Raw genomic sequence first — 6,504 nt, 5'->3', positions numbered from 1 at the left:
ACAAAGTTCAAATTAATTATTTTGTAAAAATCTGGGCTTTCTAATAATATCTTTGGTGAGTCTGCTTGGAGATCTGGTTCCTCCCAAGTGGGAGGCCACACCCACGCTAAGCTGAGCACGGAGCATCTGAGGTCATCAAGTGGAATGCTTAAGAGGAGTCTTAGCCGGGCATGGTGGCGCACGCCTGTAATCCCAGCATTTGGGAGGCAGAGGCAGGCGGATTTCTGTGTTCGATGCCAGCCTGGTCTACAGAGTGAGTTCCAGGACAGCCAGGGCTACACAGAGAAACCCTGTCTCAAAAAAACAAAAAAGAGGAGTCCTGTCTCTGGGCTCCCTGATCGCCCTGGTCTCATTCACTTTGGAGGCCTCAGGTAGTTAGACTTCTTCACGGAAGCTATCCTAAAACTCTTTGGATGCGCCATGGTAACACAAGGAGGCATTGTACTTTTTGCAGTCCATCAGCTTACATCTTCTCTGAAGTGGGGCTGAAACACTAGGCACCACCTGGAAAGAGCAAAAGTGTGTGCACCAGGGTTAAGTTTTGAATAAAAATTCGAGAGTATTTGTCAGGCTTGGTTCTGTTTTTTTTTTTTTTCACCCTCATCTTGAGCTGCCTCTAGTGCAATGACACTGCCTAGGTTTGCGCTCCACTAGGCCTTCCTCAGTTCCTACCAGACCAATTTCTCTGATCTGGTAGAGCTGGTCACACAACTCAGCATTCTTTGCACACCGTGATTTACCCTTTTCTGGAACTCTACCCTAAGGCTCAGTGGGTCTAAGAATTCAAAGTTAGAGCTGTGGGCCTTCTTGACCAGCCTCAATGACTACAACCGCACGGGGTGAGGGGGGGGGGCTGTAGTAAAATGGACTGGATTCTTCCCAAATTAGTGACATCAAGACAGACAGAATTTCTGTTTGTGCTGTTTTGTGTACTTCCTCTGGGCTACCCCTAGGACCTCTAGTATTTCTGGCAAATATTAAGAAAAGACAGATGTCTTTGAAAGGGTTGTATGTGTACGCTCATCAGAGACTTGGCATTCACTAGGCAGTGAATATGAGGGGATGAGTCATACTTAGGTCACTAGTACCTGTCCTCCCACTACAAATGCTTCTGCTTGGATGGAAAGGTGTCGGGGCCTCAGGAGCCCAAGAACCACACAGCTCTGAGATGAGCTGGTGTCCAAAGGGAAAGGTATCTTGAGACAGTTCAAGGATTGATAGGTTTTTATTGCTTGGGGATTTGTGGGCTTTCCACCCCTTTTTCCTGTGTTAGGCCCAGGGGTTAGGATAAAAACTCCTGAGGTGCCATCTCTGTGGAACTGAGAGTAAATCTAACCCCAGCTCATTTTTTAATATTACTGCAGCCAGTAAGTTTATTTGGTCTTGGAAGTTAAGGATGGTCTGAGTCACCCATTGGAGATCCTGGATGAACTAAGAGAAAACCTATAGTAAGAACTAAGAGAAAGCTATAGTGAGTAGCTAGGGAAGTAGTCAGTCCTGCCATTCCAGAGGTGATACCAGTGGTTATGCCCAGGACTGCTGAAAAGAGTATGCCTTGAATTGCTCATTTATTATGCTGTGCCAATAAAAACCTGGTGAGGGGAATTGGCAAGGGTTCTTCACCAGGTACCACCACTAGTTTTGGGAAAGGAACATCAGAGCACAAATCTCAGACCATCCAGCAGGTATGGGGTGATAAAATTGAGGACTGCAGATAATTGAGGCAGTGTGGATGTATAGACACAGGGGCTGGGTAGTAGTATTAATGGTTAGGGTATTCTTACAGACTGTGGACTCCAGTGTGCCCACAAAGTGTGTTCCTGGGGAATTACAGCTATCTGTAATAAGGGAGGGGGGAGAGAAAGAGAGAGGGAAAGGGAGAGGAGTGGGAATGATAAGGGGGCTTTTTGTTTGTTTGTTTGTTTTTCGAGACAGGGTTTCTCTGTGCAGCCCTGGCTGTCCTGGAATTCACTATGTAGACCAGGTTGGCCTCGAACTCAGAAATCCGCCTGCCTCTGCCTCCCACGTGCTGGGATTAAAGGCGTGCGCCACCGCCGCCCGGCTAATAAGGAGGATATTTAACAACCGGCAAAGTGACAGAATCTAGTAAGACAATGGGTGAGACCACAAATGGTGGTTGTAAGTTTGACCCAGTAGGGACATAAAATCAGCATTCCCCAAAGTGGTCAGGTAGAACATTATTCAATAGCTGATATGCAGAAGTTAAGGTCTGAATTAAGAGATGGTATACAAGAAAATGAGATCTATATTATCAAAAAGGGATATAAGAACCCTAGAGGAGCTTTGAACCACTTCTTCTACTCTGTCTATACCTAGGGGTTGAGAGAGTGGGATGTGTACTCTTTGTATTTTTTTATTGTACTTGATGGGTACCTGTGGTGAATGCTGTAGTAAAATTTATCAAAGACCTGGGTCTCCCACCTGGAGTGCCATGAGTCTTTAATTGAAATATAAAAGATTTCCCATTCTGCAAAATCCTTCCTGAAGCAGGGTGGTGGTGCACGCCTTTAATCCCAGCACTTGGGAGGCAGAGGCAGGCAGATTTCTGAGTTTGAAGCCAGTCTGGTCTACAGAGTGAGTTTTAGGACAGCTGGAGCTACACAGAGAAACCCTGTCTCAAAAAAAAAAAAAAGCCTTCCTGAATATGCAGTATGTCTCCTAAAGACCCATAAGGACAGCCTCCATAAGCCTCTGCCCAATGTCCGATAGTAGTTTACAGTTCGGTCATAGAGAAGCAAATATAGGGGACAGGTGCTATAAAGATTGATTTAACTAAGAGACCCTGTAAGACCAGGACAGTGAGGGAAACAAAGATCACCTGCCTTGAACTTCCCTTCCCAGCCTTTGACTAATGTTCCATCCTTCCTGGGCCCCTGACAAAAATGCTGTAGTTTATTAAGAAGCAGCTGTAGATGCGATAATATGACCCCTTATCATTAACAAAAAGGTTATAATATCAAATCCCAAAGAAACTCAAGACAAATGTTACCTGTGGTGCCTACTAGCATACAAAAGTGTCTAGGTTCACTCAGTACCTGTGGCTACTCTCAGTTCTCATCCTACCCTACCCTAAATCTCTCCAACCCAGGGCTTTACTTCCCTTGTCCCAGCTTCTCTTTCCTATATGATCCTACCATTTCAGCCATGCACTCTCTTGGTCCTCTTCTCTTGATTGCCTTTCTTCCTCCCCCACCTCCTCTCATGGCCAAGTTTAGTCTGCTGGCCATGTTCAATCTGTAACTTTCTCTCCCTGCTCTGAATTCTTCCAGATCCTCTGGCTGGATGTTCTCTCTGTCTGTCTCTGCCCCTGTTTCTGTCTCTCTCTGTCTCTGTCTCTCTCCCTCCCTCCCTCCCTCCTGATTGTTGTCTTAGCATGTAAACTCTCAGTACTATGCCTGCCTGCCTGCTTCCATGCTCCATGCCATGATGATCATGGACTCATTCTATGAAATTGTAAGCAACCCAATTAAATGCTTTTTTATGTTTCCTTATTGTGTCTCTTCACAGCAATAGGAAAATAAGACATATGCCATCACAGATTTAGCACACTCCCCCACAATTCTATCAAACCAAGAGAGATGTGCACCAAGTGTGTTTAGAATGTGTCCTTCAGCAGGATGGGGATGGGGATACATATATATGTTATAATATTGGAGTCATCTCTAATGGTATAAGTTTTGGTTCCCACAGAAGAGAAGGAGACAAGCATCAAAACTGATAGGGGTAAGTTAATTTTAGTCATTACTTGTAAAATATTCTCAGTGGTCTGAATGAGGACTAAAAATGCTATTAGAACCTGGTTAGAGTAAATTAGATTTTGTGTGTGTGTGTGTGTGTGTTTTAGTGCATTTTTGGGTAGGATCAACACCAAGGGGTTAGTCTAAATTAAGGGAAGAACAGAAACACACTGGAAATATAACAGTGAATCCAGTGAGGGGATTAGAGGAAGTTGAGAGTTAGCAGATAGCGTGAGATGATATGGGCATGGCCATGTTGAAGACACCCAAGCTCTTAGAACCATGGAACAATTGATAATGCCATTATCCACATGGAACAGGCTCAAGAGAAATACCAAAGCTTTTCCTGAGAGCCAAAGTATAAGTGTTCTTGGGTGATTGATCAGAAGTATGCAAAGATTCACGAGTACAGCTTCTTCCTCAGGAATGTTTACAGTATGAGACTGGTTGCATATAGAGATCTATTGAGACAATTAACCCCTCCTCTGTGCTACATCAAATAAACATGCTAAGGCTCCAGGCCCTGGTGGTAGTGTCATATTAGAGAACTCCACCCAATCCCAACTTCACTGTATGTGTATCTGTCCTTTCCTCATCCCCTCACTGTCTTTACCCAAAGTTCCAGGACCCAAACTGCTCAGGACTTGGCAAATCAACACCACAGCATACAAAAGCAGGCTGGTGACAGCACTGGAAGGGAAGTTCAGGCTGACACATGAGAGGACACCTGTCTGTCTTTTTAGAGACAGATTTTAGAGACCAATTTTAGAGACTGGTCAGCTACTTTCTGTTTTTCAACAAAGTTCTTGGTCAGTGGGTAACCTCTTGATTCAAGCGTAGTAAGTTCAGCCCATCTCAGCAGTGAACAGAATTGAGTTTCTCTTCTCTCCAGGTGCCAGGCCTAACATCTGGCAGTCTATTCTTTTGGCCTTCCAGTTCCATGACCCCACTATTCAGGAAGGTGAAAATCAAAAAGAAAATAATTGGGAAAAGAAGATCAGGATACATCATTAAATGCTTGTTTTGTTGGAAACTCTAGTATGTCTATCCACCGAAGGTTCAGTGGTATTGGAAAATTTTATGGGTGCTACGATTTTGACTTATACCATGTAGTACATTAGCATGTAGTGCAAGAAGGTGGTAAAGTCATGGTTGTTGGCATATTGATAATGCCACAAAGCAAGATAGTAGGAAAACTATATAGCTGTCTCCATCCTGATGAAGTCACCAGCCAAAACATTACCAAAGCAACATGATAACTCTTTGCTTATGGTAATCTTAGATCTATGATAAAATGAACCCATCTTCCATCATGGCACAAGTTCCTTTGGGATTCATGCATTTTTAGATTAAATATAGAGTTATCCCCCTTTCTTTCTTTTTTTTAAAAGACACTAAATTGTGTAAGCATGGAGATGCAATACCTATGGCTTAGACATGTAGGACTGAAAAAGCAAAGAAACAGCAAAACAGTCCATTGTTTCAAACCAAGAAAATGAGTTTATATGTCTTACCATAAATTATAATTTTGAATACCAGTCAATGTATCTGGATATGTTTTGACTGCCCGTCAGCTCCTAGAAACAGGCTGTTGCTGGGAAAGCGAACCCAGGAGTCAAAGAAATGGAAAGTATGCTTAACACCCATAGGTGGTGCTGTTGCTCTGAGAGCACATGTAAAACTGGTAAGGAGAATGTGACCTTGGCATCTTTTTGTCTCACCTGAGAATGAAAAGAGTTGAAATCAGATCTGTGAATATTGAATAGGGTGGGAGGAGCCTCTGTGCCTGCCAGAGTAGTTGGTTACTCCCTGTCTAGGAGACTCCCTTAGCGCTCTCTCTCTCTCTCTCTCTCTCTCTCTCTCTCTCTCTCTCTCTCAGCTGGCTCAGGCAGATGCAGATACCCACAGTCAAACAGTGGATGGAGCTTGGAGATTTGGGGACTCTTATAGAAAAATAGGAGGAAAGATTGTGGTGCCTGAAGGGGATAGGAACTCCATAGGAAGACCAACTGAGTTAACTAACCTGGACCCTTGGGGCCTTTCAGAATCTTAGAACTCTTTTTACCTAAATTGGTTCCCATTTTGGCTTTGTAAGAGTAAAGCTATCAGCAAGTATCTCAACCCTGACTGTACCATAATGGAGGTTTCTTGCTCTCTGACTTTTAGTGCTTTATCTGCCTTGAACCAATTTTCTCATGGGACAGTATTCTGTGTTTGGTGTTTCTTAGCAACAGGTTTATCAGAAGTTACTAAGGGTACCTACAGCACCCAGGACTTCATATTTACTTTGTATCAGTGACACTTCTTATTTACTTTTTCTAGTGATTGGGTCATCCTGGTGCTCAGATAAGAGAAAGTGCTATGCTTTTTTTGCTTTTCCTATCTTGGCCATGTGCACAGGAGATTCTTGGTCTCTGTGGTATCTTCTTGGGCCCTCTCCTCCACATTGCCGAGACACTTTCTATCCTAGGATCCTTCTGAAGCTCCCAAATTATTATTATTTTTTTTTTTTTTGGTTTTGTTTTGGTTGGTTGGTTTTTTTGTTTTGGTTTGGTTTTTGTTTGTTTGTTTGTTTTTTGGGTTTTGAGGGTTTTTTGGGGGGAGGGGTTTGTTTCTTTTTTTTTTTTTAAGACAGGGTTTCTCTGTACAGCCCTGGCTGTCCTGGAACTCACTCTGTAGACCAGGCTGGCCTCAAACTCAGAAATCCGCCTACCTCTGCCTCCCAGAGTGCTGCGATTACAGGCGT

This window comes from Apodemus sylvaticus, chromosome 3 (assembly GCF_947179515.1).
Source record: "Apodemus sylvaticus chromosome 3, mApoSyl1.1, whole genome shotgun sequence".
Taxonomy (NCBI): Eukaryota; Metazoa; Chordata; class Mammalia; order Rodentia; family Muridae; genus Apodemus; species Apodemus sylvaticus.
The sequence above is the reverse complement of the archived record's forward strand: the minus strand, read 5'-3'. Positions refer to the sequence as shown.